Source organism: Denticeps clupeoides, chromosome 10, assembly GCF_900700375.1.
Source record: "Denticeps clupeoides chromosome 10, fDenClu1.1, whole genome shotgun sequence".
In the NCBI taxonomy this organism is placed as follows: Eukaryota; Metazoa; Chordata; class Actinopteri; order Clupeiformes; family Denticipitidae; genus Denticeps; species Denticeps clupeoides.
In genome coordinates, this window is record NC_041716.1 from 20,696,268 (window position 1) to 20,719,819 (window position 23,552).

Sequence of the window (23,552 nt, forward strand, 5' to 3'; positions counted from 1 at the left end):
GGGGGCGACAGGGGGACAGGGCAGAGATATGACAGTAATGTCTGCTTGCTGTATGTGTTTTCTTGCCCCCTGAAAGCGAGCTCAGTCCAGGCCTTCAGGCAGGCGATGCATGTTTACATCTAAAGATCTGAGGTAGAGTGGGACAGAGAGCATGCGAATGGGATAACCTACACCCACACCTCACATGTCCCATGTCCCACAGAAAGCTGCATGATGTTGGAACAGATCATCTGGGCTCAATCAGTTTTAAGCTAATAATATTTTTTTTTACTCAGTTTATCCTTATTCTTCCTGTATGCTCTGCAATGTCCTGTACGTGTGGACATCAATATTTTCCCATTCAGGGAACAAAGTGTGAACATTGTAGGTAGTTTGAGGGCATGGGTTCGGGAGAAGGAGGTGACTGGAGACGTAAGAGAGAGAGAGCAGTTCTTGACCTTTGTTGAAACCTTATCAAACAGGAGAGAAAGGAAAAAGTCATGATTAGCAGAGAGTGAGAGGAAAGTGAGTGAGAGAAAGGGAGATATTTATACCGGGTGGACCCATACTTCACAGCTCCAGGCAATCCAACCCTGCAGCCTCTCAGAGCTATCAGGAAGCAGGCACTTGTTCTGGACCACCTGACCAATGCCCGCCACCATGTCACTGCTATATTTGTCTCCTGCTAATCTGCTCACCCTGGCCTGCAATCTTTTCCACTTTCTTGCAAATTTATCTGTGCCCTGAAAAGCGGCTGCCAGAGCCTAAGTGCCTCAGTCCGTTTAAATGAAACAGTGGCATTTCTGATAAAGCCACTAAATTCCTTATCTGGCTGCTCAGAGGAAGTCTTTAAAAGGAAAGTGTCAGTTTTCCTAAACCAGAAGCTCATACACACATACACTTGTCCCGTCTACTTAGCTTTTGTCCATTTGAGGGAGAAAACCAAAAAGCAGGAGAAGCACATCAGACGGTTTTCTGTCTGCAGAGTCATGAATGACAGCAGTCTGTCTAGTGAAAAATGTGCTGTTATATCAGGGAAATAGAAAGAAAAAAAAAACAGGTCCAGTTCGGGGCGTGTTCATCTGAAACATTGACCTGCAAGAAAATCTGTAATCATCAACTAATCATCAATGCCAATCTCCCCATGGAGGATGATGGCTTCATTACGGCTCCAGGTGATCCCCTACATGGCCTTTCCTAATTGGGTGGGGCTAGCCCAGGTGTGCCTGAACCCAGCTCAGCATGATTTGATCGTTTTCACTCTGTAGTGTGGTGTGTGTGTGTGTGTGTGTGTGTGTCACAGGGTCCCTGCGGATGCTCAGTAACACCAGACTGTCAGGCCATTTCTCCTTCGCATGCTGCCTGACAGAGAATCAAGGCCTAATATGGGCCACCCAGCATTCTGGGTTATTTTGAGTCTGTGTGATAAAACTCTCCGCTCTCATCACGGATTCCTGGACAAGCCATCTACCAACAAGCGGGTGGGGGAGTGTGGCCACAAACGCACACAGGCTGGCCTGCTGCCACAACGTGGTGTTTGAATGACCTAAAACCCCACCCCAGGTTATTATCTTGGAAAAAGGCATAAAGAAATAAATTGCTCCTATGAACTGCTTTAAAGTCATTTATTTTAGCCATATTTACTTTTTTTGTGTTTCTAATGTGGAATATGGAACAAGGAGGCTTCCTCTCCCTCCCCATCCATTGTGTTGCCTCTGTTTTTTAAGGAATGGACCTGAAACAAAGTGCTCCCCTGTAGAAGGTCAAACAACATTTATGGGAAATAACACAGCCCTGTTTAAAGGTGAGCATGAAGAGTCGCTGACCCCCACCATTCTAGACAAGCGCAACCTTTATTTATCTCTTATCTTTGCATCTGCAGTGAGATGATCATGTAGACAGTGCGTCGGAGTATTTCCCAGGGCCCGGTGCTCGCAGCTCTCGGGCACACAGCTCTCAGCTGGCAGTTTGCTTAATGCTTGACCCCTGACCCCTCCTGGGTAATAATGCCTCCGTATCTAGCCTCGCACACGTAGCTGCCCGGCCCGATCAAATAACCAGGTGACTTGGCGTGCTTCACCAAGCGCAGGATTATTCCCAGATATGAGACGGCTGCACTGCATATTCATGGGCTGTTTTCTTCACTTGCTTTTTTTTATAAAGCACACATCCACAAAAATACTGTTTTCTCTTTTTCTCAAGATTATAAAGAGTTAAGTTAAGATCTGCAATATTCACACCAGTTTCACACAATTCACAAAAATCTGCCAGACATTTCGGCAAACAGACAGATTGAAATGAGAACAGAGGTGAAAACAGCCAAAGCAGGGCACAGTAGTCCAGCTGTCTCCTCTAAATCGGCGTCATCCCCTGCAACAGACGCCGAAGATGCCACTTCCACACCCCACTTTCTCCAACGGGACCTCCGAGCATCTGCAGCTCAACTTCAGGACGCCTGCCTGCCTGCCTGCCTGCTGAAGACACACATTCCAGACACGGAGCAAGAACACAGACAGATGGAACTCTGGGATGGGAAACACACGCAGCTCTGTCTCAATGGGAGGCCGAGCTGCAGACAGCCTGCATGGTTCTTACGGTGACGGGCAGAAGGGAGGATAAATGATCGGGGTTATTTAACATGCTGCAAAGCAGGAGCCAGATTTCAAACCAGCTGCTAAAATTAGTGGCATTTAGCTGCTTTGTGAAATGATGGAGCTGAAGCCCGAGAGCCTTCAAAGCACTTGTTTTTCAAAATGACATCCCAGACTGCAACAGCCCCCTAAACGTACAGTTAGCACCCCGAGAGTTCACATTAAACGGCACAAAGGAAAAAAGTATTGTGCAACACGGATATGACATTCAACAAAACCTGGTCTACTACCTCCCGGCCCACTATCCGACCTACTGAGAAATTCTCCACCATTCAGATTATACAGCTACATCAATGTCAAGATACGGTATGCTGGTTTTAGATGTTTGCGAAAAGGCAGATTTTTTTTTTTATTCCATTTTTTCAAACCAGGTGTGTTAACACAAACTATTAAAGTAAACTGCTATTTTACAAACTGTAATATTCTGCAATTGTGATCTAAACAGATTCAACCACTGTAATAATCAGTTTAACATCATCAACAGAGAAAATGCAGTGAAAAAATGGACAAACCAAAGGCAGGACAGGATGTGACACACTTGTCCACCCTGCCAGGACTGTTGTCTGAGCTGGGCCGCCTGCCCTGCAGCCTTCACCCAGCCGGCATGTTCTGAGCTGCAGACCAACCCAGAGAGAGCAGTGGTCACTCTCACCAAAACCATAAATCCACTGATGGCCTGTAATGGTTGCAGAAGCACCGTGTGTGTATGCGTGCGCACGTAAGTGTAAGAGTGTGTGTGTTTTTGCACTGGCTGCATTGTCTCTGTCTCTGCTCTGCTAATCTAATGTGCTCAACATGGTCCTGGTCACCTTGACTTTGGTTGCCATAGTGCAGAATACAAACACATCCCCACCCAGAAATGCACCAAATAAGGCCAGAGGGAAAATATCCTAATCTTTTGAGTGGAAAAAGAGAGCGAGGTCCACCGTAGAACACAGTGTAGAGGTCACATCGGAGTCTCTCTTTTACCATGTACAGACAATTTCTCATTATTCCATAATTAAAGGTTATAATTATAAACAGTAACCATTTCAGCCACAATCCCTTCCTGTTTATTCTGCGTGCGTTCTGTAATCTAGACCCACTTCTAATCAGTGAAAAGTAAATTGAAGTCATTTAGAAGTGAGACCCTCAGACCTCTATCAGGCCAGTTGTTTGTTCTCAATATGACCTTTAAACGCTTTGCTGAAACACAGAGGAATCACACACCAAGACGCCACCCGTCCTGTCTGGCTGCGACCCCGGCAGCTGCGACTTCTGAGGAGTTCAAAAGAATTCGGCATGGGGGCAATGCCATTTACATAATCCTCCAGATATATTCCCCCGCAACCTAATCAAATTACTCACAAGTCTAGCCCTAACCAGCCAGACCCCGCCATGCCCGGCCCTCCCCATTAATCGTATCGAACCAAACCAATGTCAATTTCCCCCCCAGAATGGGGAAACAGTGGCAGCAAACAAAATGCAGCAGAAGAGCACATTCCCTGAAGGTCCGGCCCCATTGCCATCTCAAATTAACTCGACATTACACCCCGGCTGCGTCTTCGGCAAACATTTGCCACCAGTGTGTTTTGTCTATGTATTTCATAAAAATAGAAAATATGACCTTATTATAAGATGACGTACAGGGGACTGATAAAGCCTGAAGACTCATGCTCCTACACAAACTCTATTCTGTTTTTTTATCATGAGTACATTGTGTGGTTAAAGCAGCAGTGTAGCTCTGAAACCATGCCGAGCGTGCCATGCCGACTCCATTTCCATTTATCCTTGGGGCTGCATGTTAAATTGCACTTCTGTTAAATCTTTGTGGATTCTCCATTTTGTATGTACATTTCAGGCCACAGTCTTCTAGTCCCTATCCAAACAAGATTACGAAGGGATACATGAACATCCAAGAACAATTTAAATCCAGGTTGACATCAGTCGACAGCAGCGCCAAGTTTACACTCTGTGCGCGGTCAATTTTCAATGACTTCTTTTCCCACATCGAAATAAACTATTTTATGTCTCCAAATATGCAGATCATTTTGCTTAATGAAAGATGCTTGACGTCTCAGATCCAATTAATATGCAAATGCGAGTGAGGATTTATTTGTGACATTCTGTATGGGTGAGAGAAACAAAAAGGCCTCTTAACAGTTACACTAATTGCTGTGACTGATTGTCACATATCATCATTCACTCTGAATCTCCTAAATACCAAATTTCAGATAAAATTCTCTCTGCACTTTGTGTGGATTTATTTACAAAGCACTGGTTTATATCAAAGAGCCTGGCGCACACACACACACACACACCAACGTCTCCCTTTACCCTCCAAACAATACCTAATGTCCTCAGGAATATCATAAAATATAAATGGTGGATGATTTCTGTTAGTAAGATTATTTTTGCTATGTTGTATCAGCTCTTAACCTCTTAAGACAATGATCAAGACACTAATGCATTCCAATATAACCGGAAGTGGCTTCGACCAGAGTGTAAAAATAAAATCATTAAAGCTTTAATGGACAGTGCCGGACTACCCTGTCTGGACCGGGCTGTAATGCCTCACATATTAAGATGTGTGATTGACTTCCTGAGCATTTCAACCAAATTAAAGGGTCTGTCTGAAAACGTCCTGCTGAGACAAGCGATCACGGAAATCAGCAGTGAAATAAACTGCATCACATAAAAAAATGATAAAGAACCTCACATAAAATCCAGGATTTTTGCCCTTTTGCTGCTCTTTTAAAATCAGAGCAAAAAGAAAAAAGTTTAGAAATGCTTAGTTAATACACCTCTTTTTGGAGTTATGAGTGAGTGTGTTTCTTTTTACCCTGCATTGAACAGCGATATGACAGCGTAATCGCTCTGCTCCTCGTTGCCTTGGAGCGGCCCATAATGCATCTGTGCAGGCTGCTTAGCAGTCCGTTGCCGACATAGATTGTAAACAGATCTCTCATGAATTGCGGGTTTAGCAGTTTTGCGCGTCTCCAAACAAGGTGGTCCAGATAAAACCATTCTCTCCTCATGATGAGGAGCCCTGACAAAAATCAGCCACTTTGCTGCAAAGATGTGATTTGAGAGCTGTCAGTCAATATGACAGACAGCCCTAATCCCCCTCAGGAGCAAATAGGATGAGGAGACAGCCATGCCCTGATATAAAATGTTTGTTTGTGAAGCCTATTTAAGGGATGATATTGGTGTCTGCGGAGTTTAGGACCTTGTAAACATGAAGAGTGGAAAGATGGGCCAATTTTTAAGCTGTAATTAACTTGTGTGTGAGAGAAAATCTTTTACACAGAGAGAACGTTTGGAAAGTCCATATATTTTTGTCTTAATACACTCTGGAGCGGAAAGATCTGCGGAAGACAATTACTCTTTATAAATTATGCTAGTTAAAAACAGACTTGACTCAAATTCTAAAAAATGGATAATTAAATATTTGGTCTTGTGGTCTTCTCTGCTTCAAAAACGTGTATTTTTGCAATGAGTTCACATCTCTGTGTTGTTACTGCTGAAGCCACATGGTCTAAAATTCTTGACAAGAAAAACCAAAAATATTTGAGAATCATAAACAGGGAACAATAACATTGGATCACTTTCTGTACCCTGTGGGACACCATACTGTTCATCATCTGCAAAAGAACATTCCAGAGCCTTCTCTGCTGACACCCCCCTCTTCCTACCCACGTTTTTGGACAGTTGCTCTGATAAAGGCCTCGTACAGTTTTGCAGCTGTGTACGACGCAGCAAGGTCACGTATAAAATAAACACAGAGCTGAAATCTGTCCAGTTGTCCAGTGGGACAGTCGGGCATTCAGAATAGATCCAGATTCAGTGCCGCAGTTGTTCTATGAACAGAGAAACAGATGCTGAAACTGTAAGTACTTCATGATTTTTAGCTAGCTGTAGAAACAGACATGAAGATGATGAAGAGCTATTACCTGCATTCCTTCGTGCATTTAGCAGTAAAGGCCAGGAAATTACAGTAGGTCTGAGTATGGGATCGGGGCATGTAAATGTGATATTACTGAGCTGGTCAGAAAAACAACAAGGATCCAATATCAGCCAAAATGATTACTGACAGTTCCATCACTTTAGACCTATTTATTTCATATTGAAAATAATATATTAAAAGGATCACATTAGATACTTACACAAGGCTGAGGCAAAATTATGATATTTCTTTATAATAATTTTTTGTGATTCAGACAATGTGGATGGCAATAGACATTGCACTAGTCGATGCCCTGGCGACTCAGTCAGCCACTTTCCCAAGGCCTGCTCCTTGATTAAATGCATAATCCCGCACTCCCATCCCAAATGATTTAGTGTGCCTTTAAATCAGCTTGCGCACACATAAAAACCTCAAATAAAAAGCACCAAGAAAAACCATTGCACTCTAACTGTTCTATTAAAATGATACCCAGCCCAACCTTTCTTCTCTGCAATACCGTTTATTCCACATGAATGCATATCTTCATTTTTTTCCTGCCGTATGCATATAAAATATTTAAAGTTTAAAATGTCACCGTTGAAACATCAAATGCAGGGGTCTCTCATTAATCAGGGTGGATGGAGGCTTCCCTTTTAAGGTTATAACCCTTTGAAAGAGCAAAAATTACATTTTTGACCTTGAAGATGAGACAGACTCATAAAGGTAAAATAATTCACAGTTTAAAAGGAGAGAGTTATCTGCAACCTCAAATTGCCAGGCCAGGAGTTGCATCGAGACACCAAACAACTTTTCATTTTCTTATTTACATCCATCCTGTTCTGATTAATTTGAATCCCTGTCAAGAAAAAAAAAAAGAAACAAAACTGCCAAAACATCAAAAGAGGCTACTGTATAACTTTCAAATCCACAGGGCCCAGCTGTCTGTGATGTGCAAGGCACTGACTTTTTTCATGGAGTTTTATTAAATGGTGCATGACATTTTCATTACTCAAGGAAATTAAATTCACTAATTTTCTTACAAGCCTGGTGCGTTTTCTATTTTAGGGAGTTGCGGAGAAAAGAACAATTGTTCCAACACCTACACAAAGAAAATGTACCTTTTTGAAAAGAGAAAAGGGGATTTAAGAGCATAAAAGGCAATTTGCTCTTTAATAACCTGAGGCTTGGTTTTGATCTTTGCTGAACTGGCATCAGAATGTGCATTATGCAGAGTGAAGCTTTGTGTGTGTATTAACCCATATTTGAGTGGTTATTATGATGTGAACCACCTACAATGCTTTGTTTTTGTTCCATTAACAAATATGCAGAATACAATAGCTCACACAAAAACAAAAGACCTTTTAGCATGTTGCCATTTCTTATTTTAGATGAGTGATTATCACGGAAAATGCGTGTATTTCCAATAGACCGCTCTGTGTAAGAACATGCCATCCAGCGTTCTCCATCTAACACCCAGGAACCAGCAAGCAGGGCTGAGGAGCCCAGCTGAGGACCTGGTCCTGCTCCTCTGGAGATGAAAAGGATGATTACCCTCCCCCTCTCTGGGGTGGCCGCCACATGTCTGACAACATCATTGGAAAATAGACTGCCGGGCCCTCTGGGGCCTATAACTACTTACGTTTAATGCAGGAGGAAGGGGGAGGTGATACGGCAGCTCCTGCAATCCTGCCTGATTTAAGGAAAAAGGTAGTTCGCGACTAAATAAAGCACTGAGGAGAGAATAATGAATCCTAACAGGTGAAAATAAGGCAGCCGGATGGACTACCTGTTCAAGCACAGTGCAAGTCAAATCATTTAATTATTAATCATTAACCACTCAGGCGCTCTCTACACGGGGTTCAATAGATACCAGAGACGACTTTAAAGCCTGCACTGTCATTAACTATAATTTTGTGAAAATTGTGCCTCTGCTTGGAAAAGGAGGGGTAAAACAAGGCAAATCTTTAGCTCATCAGCAGTATTAGCGATAGCCTTTTGAAGGCTGTGGAAAGTGCTGGGCCGAGGCTAATGCAGTAACAGACACGGTTACTTAAGCAGCAGATACCAGTGAGGTGGGGCTAATTAGTATCTAACCTGCTGCCAATTTAACCGGGGGCATTAGCCCACCACCACTGCAGCGCACCACAGCCAAGCACAGGCAATTTAACTGGGGCTCCAGCCCATTAGAAAACGCCATCTACCTGGTCTTCAGAGGACAATTTATCAGGACACCAGGCCATTAGAATGACAATATACCTGGGCCACTAAGCAAAATTAACAGACCTCCAGCTCATTACTAGCACACCACTCTGTGTCTGGAATATTACAGCCAGTCTACATAGAACAGTCTCTTCAGGACTCTCTTCAGGTCTTTCATCTCCTTGCAGAAACCATACTGCCATATCTGTTTCATTTAGAGAAAAACTCGGTCAGAGGGACGCATATCCACATCTGCTGGAAATCCAGTGTAACACGCGCTGACATTGGCAGTAATTGGCGGTGCGCTTCTCTCTGTCCAGAGGGTGTGTCGGGATCACGCTTGCACACGCATTTCAATTCGGCAGTCGTAGCAAGCCGAACGAGACAAGATCAAGAATTCTTAATTAGAATTGTAAACGACACAGGCTACGACAAGGACGCATAGTCTAATGGTAATAATTAGCGAGACTGAGCACATTGATAGGACGTCGAAGTTAGTGCTAAGCATCCCAGGTTCAGACGGTGGCCACTGGCCCTTTAAAAAAACACAGCGAGAAACCACCGCATGTGCCCTCTTCCTGTCTCCCATTATTACCCCACCATGATCCTCTTAAGCAGACTTCTTCTTCAGCACTCGGCCATATGTTTTCAGTTAAGCCTCATCTATTTTTCTTCATTTATAGACATGCGTTCGCCTGGCCAGGGCCATTCTCTTCTCACGTTTTTTTTTTTCTTCCTCTCTTTAGCGCTCTTCAAAATGCAGCCACAACAAACAGGGCCTCAGAATTTTAATGCTGTTGTAAGTCATTTTAAGGTAATTTGCTCCAGATTTCAAAATTAACCTTTGAAATAGAGTTCACAAAGCCACTAAATTGTGGCTGGTGTTGACATACAGAAAGGTCATTCAGGGAAGAGTTTCCTCTTAACTCAATTTAGCCGCAGAGTGCAGCGGCTCTCCCTGTTTCAATACAGAACCAAACAAATGGGGAATGATTCACCCGCATTACGCACTGGTCCTATACGAAAACCATTTCCCCGTAAAAAAAATTCCGTGCACGATCATTAGAAAACATACAGTGCTGCAAGCCAGTAAAATCCTGACTTTAACCTGGAGATCAAAACAGCAATTGGCAGCAATTAACCAAAGCCCTGTGCCAAATGAGCAGAATGTTAAAATCCTGATTGCAGCAGTAATTTGAGCCATTTAAGCTCGTTTGAACGAGGGCAAAGCCAGGTGAGACAGGAGCCGCGGAAGGGATTGATCCCGAGAGACAGCCAGTGCAGCAAAACGCTGACCTTCTGCCCATTTACACCACCCCGTTCGGATAACGATGGTCGTATTGTTTTCTACCTGCGGTCTTCTCTGCGGCGACCGATGCCTGAGTGTCTGTGTATGTTTCACAATGTAAGCAATTCACGCCAATGTTGCATTTACAACAGATAATGTACTTCAGAAAATGAAAAGATAACTCAATCTGCCATTACGGCACTGAGTGGAAATTACCTGTCCTGTCCAGTTACACAACACTTTATTCAAATGCCTTACAAAAATTATTTTAAAAACAACGGCCTACTATATATTTTCACTATAAACAAAATAAAATCGCTGTTTTTTTTGTAAACTTAGGCCGTGTTCTCACTCACTTTTCTCTAAAAAAAGTTTTCAATTTCCAAAAAAACTGCGTCCACACGGAGAATGTTGACGTCCACACAGATAATGTTTAAGCCCCTCTCCACACCTGTAAGTAGCGCTACAGCTCTCCTTGTTTGGTGTCTAGTTCTACTCCGCGGTGAGTTAAACGCATTGTTGTTCTATTGCCACGTCTTTTCATTATAAATGTGGACCATCGAGAGGATTTCTTGCAGTTGCTGCAGCACAGCAACAAATGTGTTATCCGCCATTGTAGTATGCATGATGCATTTGGGGTTATAGGTCAGGTTGGAGGTTGGACTAAAAAAAAACACTTTGCCATCCACACAGATACAAGGAAAAGGGGAAATTTACCAGTTTTAGAAAATAACCACTGTTTCCATGTGGACGCAAGGCCAGATCGCATAGAAATTTTCATATTTAAGAAAAAAAAATTCTCATGTGGACAAGGCCTTAAGCTTGAAAAAAAAAAAAAAAAAAAGGGGGGGGGGGGTTGTCTGATATGCAGGGACATCCTAAATTTGAACAGGAACAGAACAGAAGAAAGACTAAAAACGTGCCAATTCTATCCCTGTTTCCTAGGATTACAGACTATTCTCTGCTTGACACAGCTAATCACACATCACAGACACAACAACTGTTCAACACAGACATAACAACTGCTGCAGTGAACAAGCTTCACAAGCAATGACTGCAGTGGTTACCTGCTTCCCTTTGGTCCTAATCCACAAAAATATTATTTAAGCAACAGCACTGGGCTGGGCCTAGACCTGCTTCAAAACACACACACACACATACACAACTACCCTGTCTGAAACACCTCAGGATTACTGTGATAAGTTGAAACAAGCAGTGCCAGATGAAATGGGAGACAGGTGGACGTCCCAGTGGAGAAGCCCCTCATTTTCATTATTTTCAGGTCTTTGTGGATCTTGCGTCCTCTGTTGTCTCATTTAATCTATTTGCAATTAATCTAGACCCCTCTTTAGGGCATAAATGTATCAGTAGTCCTGTTGACAGTACATATCATATTCAGAGGCAGAGACTCCAACTCAGAAGAACAAGTTATGGGGTAGACAGGGTACCTTATTTGGAGCCAGTTTCAATTAAAAAGGAGATCAAAGGAGCTCTACTGATTCAGAGGATGTCGAGCCATCTAAGAATCATTGCTGGCTTCTAGGGAGAAGTGAACAGAGCACTTGAAATTGAGCTGTAAGCTGTTAAATATCTGTAAAGGTATGAGAAAATTCCACCTTTCCCGCGTAATTACTGTTGCCATTCCGGTGTGGTTTTATAATTCCAAAATCCTGACACTTCACAAAGACTCTATAATTGCATTACACTGGCCTTTTGCTCCTTTCAAAGGTCCATTAATTAATTTTTCTCAGGATCTGTCCTGAAATATATTCCTGCTTTCTTGTGAAAGCCAGCTCATGAGGACATGTGGAATTTTTCATGAAAACACGAAAAAATGGCCAGTCTGAACGCCAGGGCCCTGTTTCACCTTTCTGCTGGCTTCAAGAGGGCTCCTGAAATAGCCCTGTGATTTGGTGCTAAATACACTCGGGGGACGAAAGAATTTTTTTCGAAAGAGCAGATGCTACCAACACAGCTTGAAAGAACAGCACTGAGGCTTAAACATGGGGAATGTTCTCTGTCAATGGGCTGACAATTACTTCATTTTGTATTACTTCGACATAAAGCTTAGCCCAGAGCTTCAAATGTATCATTGATTATGGCTTCTTTCTCTCACTCTCCCTGACAGTGAAGGTGACATTTTAAGGTGAAGGCTGAGCAACAGTAGAAACTAAACACTACCAACGGGAAAGACAAGTACAGGGCACACGCTACACCCAACACTGGCCTTCAATTGGAGTATATGTATCAATCAATGGCAAAAAACTGCACTACCCCGTCTCTAAAACAGACCGCTAGAATATGTGAAAGAGTTTTAATGCAACTGTCACTATAAATTGTGTAGTATAAAAATGTACACAAAACACAGAAATGATAACAGTGTAATATGTGAGATAAAGAACCCCATACATTATTTCCGGTACAGCACCCAAGCTCTTTACAAAAATAATAATAAAAAAAACATTTTCTGCTGTTTCAAGTTGTTTTAAGAACTCCTGACAACACATCTCCAGAACTGATGTAGATTTCTGGGGGCGCTGGGGAAAGGAAGGGTGGTAGATGGGACCAGATCATGCATCTTCAGAACTGATGTAGATTGATGGCACTGAGGAGAGGAAGAGTAGGAGATGGGCCCAGGCAACAGATCACCAGAACTGATGTAGATTGCTGGCCGCTGTGGAGTGTTTGGTTTAAGTACAAGTGCTTAGCTGGGACAGCATCCCGAAATGCATGTCCATGGATTCTGAAGTCATTTTTTTGTTGATTTGGATTCCTCAGTGGTGGCCTAGTGGTTAAGGAAGCGGCCCCGTAATCAGAAGGTTGCTGGTTCGAATCCCGATCTGCCAAGGTACCACTGAGGTGCCACTGAGCAAAGCACCGTCCCCACACACTGCTCCCCAGGGCCTGTCATGGCTGCCCACTGCTCACTCAGGGTGATGGGTTAAATGCAGAGGACAAATTTCACTGTGTGCACTGTGTGCTGTGCTGCTGTGTATCACGTGTGACAATCACTTCACTTTCACTTCACTTTCACTCACTCACCAGCCAATCAAAATAAGTCAACAACCAATCAGCCAATAGCAGAACCATATCTTCTGTTTTAATGTTATCACAAATTCACGTTTTTGCTTCAAACAATGAATACTTGACTGCTGTTAGAGAATGTTGCCCAGATAATTAGCATGTCTGTAGCCTAAACCTTCATAGCCAGTTCACTGACAATACCTGTAATCAGTCTCGTCATATTTTGTTATCACATGATGACTGACATGTTCTCACATTATAATCATCTTTCTCTCCAAACAAGCTAAATAACTTGATGTAATTTTCTGTGCATGTATCAAAAAATTCCCCCCACAAGTCTAAGTAATAAATAACACCAACAAACAACAACACTAATAATGCGATTTTTAATGAATCATCCACATTCCTGAGGTGGTGGTGTTGGTGGGATTCAGTGGAATGTCACTCTTACTTGTCTTAAAAACTTGAGAGCTCTCCTTCTAATGAGCCTTTACCTGCTACTTGGGGTATGGTAATTTTTTGATTTGTCAACAAGCTCAAAAGCATATATTTTTGTAACAGAGTAAATGTAAAGGAAATCCTACTAAGACAGCTGAACTTGATTTGGGGTTTTGTTCATTTCTTGTTCATTCTTTCTGTGTGTATCCAAAAATACAGAATGTTGTAATTCAATCAAATGGTGCTTGAATAAAGCATTGCTTAAATGTGTGCACACTTATGTAACCATCTTATTGTGTGTGTGTGAATATATATATATGTTTTTCATTTTCATTATACAGACTATAATTAAATGCCTGAGAAATTACAAAAATTAAAGCTGGGAAAAGTTATGAAATTATATATTGTGGTGTTCAATTTTAATAGTGGTGTGCCACTGTATATATGTTATATATAATATGTAAAAGTGCCAAATACACAAATTTTTGTATGCCTAGAAATCAAAAAGAAATCAAGATCACGTTCGGTTTTTAAGTGTCCTACAGTTGACTTGTTCACAAAACTGAGCGCGGGTCTGTAACAAACTATTTGCTGCTCAGGCAATCCATATGGAATAAGTTGTGTAGCGTGTGTGCATATGCATATTTGTGTGTTTGCCAGAGAGGGGACGCGAGAGTGGGGGTGAACGGGGACAGGAGTGTAAAGTACTTTATGGCTCAGTGCTGTTTGTTCAAACTGTGTCCCCTGAAACACTGCAGCTGGGACTGTACTTATGAAGAGATCCTTAGACGCTTCTTCAGAGATAAGAAACAAAATTTGCTCAGACTTTAACTGGCTGTGTACAAATAAGCTTCAAACACTCTACCATGACAACAAGGAAACAGCAGACAGACACTCAGAGAAAAAATACAATTCCAGAAGATTCTGAAAAATCCCTGTAGAAAACCCAAAGCTTGCAGCTTTAAGATTTACTGCCAGTCTCTTATCTTCATTTGAGGCAGGCTGTTAAAACAGATTCTGCCCATGTGTTCTGCAATTACTCAATATTAAACATTGGCTTTTTAGAGGACACATCAACACAATTTCCAAAGCATTAGTTGGATCCTGATGAGCGGTCACAGAGAGAAATTCTCTTAATTAACACCATCTTCCTTCCCTTTTGCATCTCTTTGAAGATAAAATCGGTTTCATTTCTTTAACATAATGCCCAGCAATTCACAAATATCATGCAATGACAATGAATATAACATTAACATTAAAAGTCAAAGAAGGTAATAAGACCAAGAGGGGAAAAAAGAGACAGAAAGGCATCTCTAAACTTAATGAAACAGCATCCTTTAATTTTTTTCAGTAATTATAATAAAGATGGAAAAACATAATAAACGCCTCCCAGCCCCCACCTGCTAACAGTAATTATAATAGACTCAACAATAAATGGTAAAGCAGAGCAGAGCAGCATCTTGGGAATTCTCTGGGGTCTGTGGATTAGCTCGAAAAGCCTGAATGATTAAAATACACTAATTAAAATTTTGTGTTCCTTGGTAACTCGTCTTCCAGGGCCCCTTGTGCTGGTAAAATGGGAATAAATGTGACAAAAGCAACTACTGCTTTAGAACCAAATAAATAAACAAATATAATACACTTTATTAGAATTTTTTTTAACCAGGGTAAAATATTAAACATTTGATATTCTTTTCCATATTTCCCTCTAGAGGACTGCAGGAGCATTTCACAATAAAAAGGATATATAAAATCGATTGGTCTTGTTTAGTCGTTGCCATGTAGTTTTGCTTCCTAACCTATTAACAATTATTATAGTATGTCATTACCCAGCAGTATGGGCACTTGTAAGAGTTAGAGGTGAGTCTAGATTGACATTTTAAAAACCTGCCAAAACCTCAATATGTACAAATTTACTGTAAAAGAAATGACACGGTGGCATTTCCCGGCAGTATTTTGTGTGAATGTAGGCTGAAAAATCATTAGACTTGAACTTTCAAGAGGACGGGCCTCAGACATCAAGGATTCACTCTTGGACTTCTATTCAATTTCCACATTCCCTGGTTACTGGGCTGTCATGTAGCATAGGAATATGCATGAAATCATCTCTGCACCGGTCCGGTGAGGAGCAGCTCTGTCTGGTGGCCACAGAGATAAGCTAACATGTGCTTCGACACAGAACCCAGGCACTTTCATTTATTCAGTACTCAATTACAGCCTGCATACTGCATCGGAATCAATGGCCGAACTTACATCAGAGGGGAAATATGCATTCAGATACATACTCACATTCTGCATGATTAATTCTATACATAAAAACACACATCCAGTCCAGCAGTACATAAAAACGTTTATGGCCACAATTTCCGCCATCCATGCTCTATTGCTAGTATGCTAGGATCCTATTGCTAGTATGTGTGTCTGTTTCTTTTCAAGAAATATCACTGCATGCTAAGGTACAAAAAGAGTCTGTTTAACAAGTTTAATTTGTTTGCTTCAACACAGTTTATTTCAACTTCATATGTATGTACATAAGAAAATAACCTGCAATGTGCTGCTCCTGGGAATCATTTTAGTTTGAACTAAGTGCTGTATGGATCAGTCCAAAGTAAAGCAACCCAGAGTGTCAGTTTGGTTCCGCTTGGTTTCTATGCTAATGATATTGTTGCTTGAAAGACCCAAGTAAAAGAAGAAAAAGAGCCCTGAGGTGATGGGACTCAGAATGTTGCAGTGTGATCTACAGAGGTCAGACATCCTCATGTTTTTTGTCTTTTCGTTAAACATCAGCATTTCATCAAAGGCTGAAGGGTAGCAGCTACAAGAATTGAACTGGAAGCAGATATTCCCCAGCTGAGATCTTCCACCAGTTTGAACTGCGCATCAGACCAAAGGAACAGGGGGCCAGGAACAAGCTGATGTGGAAATCGAACGTGTCACGCATGCAGGGATTGCAGGGTTTGGTTTTTGGTTGATGTTGGGTTGGGGACTTCCTCCAGAGAGATCCGGGTCTCTCCTCCTTATACGTTAGCCTGTCTCTGGAAATGATGTTAATCTGTTGTTTTCTGTCAGTGGTGACACCGGAGCCAGATATAGAAAGAAATCCTCCTCCCTCATAGATGTGGATTCAACAAATCTTTCGACTGGTAAAAACCACAGAGGATCAAACAGCACTCATGATATCAGAGAATCGACAGTGCAGTCCGGGCACAACTGACCGCTATTATACATTTTCAAGCCAATTAATGCAATTTGCTTAGAAATGACAAAAAAGAAATGAAGACCTAATATTATACCAGGTTGTAACAGACACATAAATATTGAAAATACATACATTTGTAATAAAAACTCAATATTGTGACTCCAATATGTCCAATCCCCCAGGATTCTTATACAGTAAACGGATTCACAAGACGCACCATGACAGTCGAACCTCATGCCTCACAGGCAAGACATATTACTCTGAGCTTCTTTAATGTTCCACTTTCCCTTTCGTGCCTTTTCAATCCCCCATGCTTGTTTGTACACTTGGTTCTTCACTTCAGTCTGTGTCGTGACAGTCAGCTTTCAGGTCTTAATTACTAAAATTCTTAAAGCTAAAGCTGAAGCAAAAACACACTGCATGGTAATTGAAAGTAAAACTAAGATACTTTTTTTTAAATGCTCCACTGCAGAGTGAGATAGTAGTTAAAGAACTGGGGGTCTTGCTGTGGGGTCTTGCCCTATTCTGGCCGCAGAACCAGCCTCCTTCTCCTAAAGTCGTAAACCCTGCTGGTTGAACCAAAGCTCACAAGGTCCAAAAAAATCTACCTAGATGTTTAATGACCTTTCTCAGCTGGCCAGAGCGTTGCAGCCAATGAGCAGTGAGGCGTGGGGCATCTGAATGAGACCCAGGGCCTGGCACGCGTGGAGACTGAGGAAATCAGAGCGAAAAACACATCTGTACTGGTGGCCTCTGTTTTCGAGTGCAAATTAGTGCCACTTCATTAAAATATCACAGGCGGTGAACTAGGAACAGGGTTCGATAAATGCGTAACAGAAGAGGACACTGCCAAAACCTCACCGCTTTCCTGATCCACACATATACATAAAAACTGTGATTATAATGAGTATATGTCTTCATAGATGAGTAGGTATATTTTAGCTAAATGGCATTCATTTTACCTCTTGTCTGGATTCTGTATTATAAAACTGTATATATAATAAGTATTAAAAACACAAGTACTACAGAATATAATAAAAAATACATATCATTATATATTACAATGTAAAACACAATACATATATTAAATATCACCCCCTACAATGAAATAAGAATGTGAGTGTTTATGTAAGTTTTTTTGTATTCTCTTTATTAAGATCTGTGTGTGTGCGCTCTTTGTTAACAAAAAAGTGAACATGACTTCTCAGAGGAAAAAAAAAACTTCTGCCTCACTGCAATTATACAAAAGAAAATGAACACTTTCGGGTTGCCCCGGTAACCTAATTGCATCAGTACATTGCACACAGGAGCCAAAGTAACTGAATTTTGATGAAAAGCCGGTGATAATTTACGGCATTGAGAAATTAGTTGCCGTGGCGACGCGTTAATTACATCTCAAATTAACAATGCAAGTGTAGTGAAATTAAATATAAATCATATTTTATGCATAAATTACAAGGGTTGATTAGTGCAGGCGCCAGGAGAGAGAGATTCCGAGGGCTTGTCACACCATCCCCAAAGCCGCCTCCCTTCCTCCAGCCTGCTTTAAACACTCTTCTGCCGAGTGTGTGTGTGCGTGTGTGTGTCAGGTAGGACCGTTCTTCTCAGTAAGTTTCCTACACTGCACCAGCCGAGGTAGGTGTTAAGGCATCGCCAGTGGGTCGTCATACCAGTTCTGTGTTTATTTCATCTGTCACACACAGTCAAAACGGGTAAACATGAGCACGGTTTTATTTTCCCAGCACACACATCCTATGTCCGCATGTTCACTGAATGGAAAGGAATATCATCCCAATCGTCAGCAATTTAAAAGCCCTCTCAGAAAGCAGGTAAAAAGGTTTCTAGCTATTTATCTCCTGCGGATCATAACTGCACTCTCTCGTTAGAGCATCGCACCCTCTGGACGGAAGGGGGAGTGAACTAATGAGTGTGGGGGTGTTGGGGGCTTAGAGGAGTGCTAGAGCACAACATCAACAGGAACCAGCCCGAGCCACGTCAATTATTCATGCGGCAGATGGATCCCTTTCCCTACACAGACCCTGGTCCCCTACAACACTCCTTCTACTCCATATCAGGGACTGACCGGACCCGGTACCGTTTGTCGGTGTTATAGCCCCAGGGACAGAAACAATTCTTATTAAAAAGTTACCAAAGTCACCGTTGTTATTTCTCACATTATTTCTCATAAATTCACAGCAGTCAAATCTACTCCAAATCATTCCAACTGCACTACCAGCTTAGTTCACTTGGAATCAATGTATTATGATGATTAATGACATAATATGATGTACTGCGTGTTTTTCTGGATATAGATTTCACAGTAAAACATATTCGGTGTTGGGACCGAATGACAGAGTGCCTCACATTTAGTTTGTTTTGAAGCATGAACTTTGGTGATTAGTTTTCTATTTGGAATGATTCACTGGATCTTGGCTCCACGTCTGAAGATGGGGGGAGTGCCTTTCCACTGACTGAGGCATAATTGGAAGCAGTCGGACTGTGGAGAAGATAAGTCAACAGTTGCGTTTCAGGCAGGGAGACAGGAAAAAACAGGGATGTTTAAAAAGCCCCATGTTCCTAATGGCTTCCTTCTGTTAAGCCGCACCTCCTGCCATTGCTACAACCAGGGACAAAACCTCAGAGAAATTTGTTTTAATGCTAGTCGTCACAAGCACCTCAGATCAGGGACAGATCAGTGACCTCTACTCACAGCAGGTGAGGTGGGCTGAATTCTCATATGGTCAGACTTGTGAAAATCTTAGAGAAACCACACCAAGCCAAGTGAATTAGAGCATTTCCAAAGCAGGATTAGGGTTTCATACTTTGTTCCCATGGGAGAATTTTCAACAGTGCATCCTTATGAGGGATTATTATATCTCTCTTAATGTACACAGCCGAAACTGTACCTTGAGTACAGTGGCGCATTTACTGCCCACCCTGTGACGGGGAGACCCGCTAGACCTCCATCTCAGGCTATTTACAGGTACATATCCTCTGATAAATGAGCCTGATGAGTTTAAAGCGGACAAATAATCATTAAGACAAAAAGAAGCATCCAAGTGGTCTGTCTTCACTATCCCCTGAAAGTCACTCAGATGCATTTATGCAGGAGGCTAAAATGCTTAAGTGGGAGGGTTTGTGTTTTAATGGTCCTGAGAGGTCTTGGCCAGTGCATTATTGTACTAATAGACTGTTATGTTTTTAAAAGTTAAAGCCATCATATTTTTTTTAAACTTTGTTCTCAGGACTTTCATGGCAACATGCATTATTACATATATGCTAGATAGATAGATAGATAGATAGACTAGCCACCGGGCAGCACACATGGCAGCAATGGAAGCAGTGCCCATCCCAAGCAAGCAAGACCCACTCCACCCCTCATATGCAATGCAAAGGCTTGCCACACATCATCAGACACAACAAATCCCAAATCTACACCTTAAACTGCTACACACAACCAGCAGTCACTCGCAGAGCTAGGGCCACACCTACAACCCAGGTGTGCCACAGGTGTGTAAAATGGTGTGTAAAACGGAAGTATAAATAACAGGTACAATAAAGTATAACCTTACTGAACATTGTAAGATGCACACCTTTACTATAAACAAAAAAGATGAACCCTACCTGTCAGTGTTCAGTATGAAAGGAAGCACCACTAGATGGCGCAATTGATCCCAGAGTTTCATTTTATTTTCAGAAATATTCTCTTCTCTTTTTCTTTAAGTGTGACCACAGTTATATAAACATTATATAAATTGACCCTTTAGTAGACCCTGCCTGGGTGCATAAACTGTCCAGACCTTCCAAACATGATTAAATAAAAACTCCAGAATATTTCCCCCCAGAGGGAATCAAAGGGAAATGGCTTTTGTAGCAGGAGGGGGCATATTTTCGGGGGGCAACCCCTTCAAGAGAGATCCTGTAGCTTTCACAGCTGAACTTGTTTTATTGAAAGGATAGCTGAAGGCCTCTGAACCTGAGACAGCATGTTTGTTCTTTTCAAAGTGCTGCAGATTTAAAGCCCCGTTTCAGAAATAGCTGCAAAACAGAAGATGGCTTATTAACTCCAGAGACACAGAGTACCTGCTGCATGCAGAAAAACACGGTTTCAGTGCTCCTACCTTTCATCTATTAATGTCTCCCACTATTCCTTTAAATTGACTACTGCTAGCATGAACCCACAGCATCCAGGTCTGCTTCAGAATGTGGAAAGCAGTGGCACTTCTCACAGTGCTGGACCACCGAATGACTGTTGACAGGTAGAAATTTGAAACAGCCACGAGAAAGCATGTAAAAGCACAGAGAAAGGCTCCCAAACCTGACACTCCCATTAGGACCATCCTGGAAAGTGAAATATTTGATCATGGGAGGGGAAATTGGTCAAAAATGAACTGAAACCGGATCTAGTCAACTTACTTTCCTGCAGCCGCCCCAGATATGGGTGTCACTCAGAGTTAATAAGCTTTTGAATTTTCATTTTATCACAGAAAATAGAGTGTAAGAAATAAAATCAGTCAGTTTCACCCTAATGGACAAAGTAATGGAAAGGTGAAACTGACACAACACATTCTGTCCATCGTAATACCATCAAAATGAAAGCATATTCACTTCTGCAGTTTTCCGAGAATCAATTCAAACTGAATATGGCCTTTCCTGCAGCTCGACTGTGTTTCATAATGGCTTCAACAAATACCTCACCTTGCGGTTCAGGCAACGGGGTGTCACTTAGGATAATGCCAACATGGCCATAGTGTACAGAAATCTATAAAACATCTAAAGTGTCTCTATTTCTGCACTTTACACATATCAGATTAGGATCAGCTGACTTTTGGTTTCAACAGAGGTCAGGTCAATTCATGTGACCTGTGGAGCAATATACTCAATATACTCGGCATGAGATGTTCTGGAAACATTCTGGAGACATTCATGTTCAGATCCCAATTCCCAAATACCCTCATAGACCAGCTGACTTTCTTCTATTAAGAAAAACAACACATTAGAAGGAACAAATACATTTTTATTGACATATTTATATATCTAATATTATTTATAATTGTAAATATTCATATTTCATAATTTGTCTGTACCTGTATAAAAGACTAATATACTATATACATTTAATGGCACCAAATACAGTATAACTAGTCTTGAAAAAATGAGGAGGCTTGTTAATTGATTCAGCTTTTGATTCAACACAGTAATTAAGAGACAGGGCAGTTTACTTTATTTTCAAATTTTCCGCATTAAAGCACTGTGCATGATTACACTGATCCAGGTTCGAACTCAGCCGGCTGCATTCTGGACAAGTAAACAGTGTAACTCTGACTGGGGGCTTGTAGATTTAGGAGAGCTGAGCTTTTTTACTCTGGTCTTATGTTTCAGGTTTTTACTTATACGGGACATGAATGTGAGAACCTGGAAGAAGACTGGCAGGGCAGATCCAGTACACAGCATAAAAACCACTACAGCAGTTAAACAAAGGTCCTGCCCGCATCCCAAGTGTTCCTCTGCGATATTAATTACTCTGCAGAAGACAGATGTTAAATTGTGTATGCCCATCAGCAGTAAGACTTTCTGAAGATTTATCATTCATGTAAATCATGAATAAAATATCTCCCTGCCAAGAGAAAATGCTGCATCTGTTTGGAGCAACAAAGATACAAAGAAAATCAAGTTTGCACCGAAATGGTTGTAATGTGGGCAGAATTTATGATTTTTTCATCATCAGCGCACTGAACACATGATTGCTTTTTAAAACTCACATGGCATCCCATTCATTATTATAGTTTCATGTACTCGGTATCAATGATACTCGTTTGGGTTTCCACAATGATTGAGATGTCTGAGTAGACACTATTTTAAGACTTCATTATCTTTATGAATATTTAGAAAGCCAATTACCCTTTAATGTCATGCAGCGAACATGCGGCAACACACCAGCGTTCCTCTGTTTCTTCTCCTGCCCTGGCCCCACCAACCTCCATACAGCGCAGCACAGCAGCGATGAATAAGTAAACACGCGCGGGTGGTGGGAGGGGCCGTGGGGGGGGTGTCATCTGGGCTGTGTGGCGGTGACGGCGGACGAGGTCGAGAGATGCGAGCCACCGGGTCTCACATTGCCCGTGGCCACCATCACCGCCACCCTGCCCCGGATCAGACAGGAGCACTCCTGCTCTCCAGCAACAGATGGAACTAATGATGCGAAACAAAAGAGATCATTTCACAGCGGCGCTGCGGACGCCAGAGAGAGACCACTGAAGTTTGAGTGATAGGGCTGACAGAAATACAAGGGGTTAGAGGCATCTTTTTGTATGGGGCACGTCTGAATGGAGACTCTCTGTCCCCTGAATTCCTGGGGGGCCTTTGATGTTTTCAGAGCAGAAAGATGGCTGTCTTTTTAAAGGGAAATATGAAAGTGGTGAACTAAGCCCCACTTCAATTTTTTAGGTGGTTATTTCAGGGAAGGGGGCCTTTTTCCCATCACCCTTGGTGTGCAAGGTGAAAGGTCAATCTGTATTGTGTTTAATGTATATGTATATATTGTATGTATATATACATACAAACAGACATATAGTTCATATTATATCTGAAATTAATCAGCTTTTTTCACTTTTTTGTTTAAAACAAATAACCACAAGTTCTCAATTGGATTAAGTTTTGTTCACTGAGCCTCTAAATTATCACTTTGGCCTTATGGCACGGTGCTACATCATGCTGGAAAAGGCATTGTTTTTCACCAAACTGTTATTGGACGATTGGGAGAAGTTGCTGTCAGAGGAGGTTCTTTAATCATGGCTGTGATCTTAGGCAAAATTGTGAGTGAGCTGACTCGATTGGATGAGAAGCAGA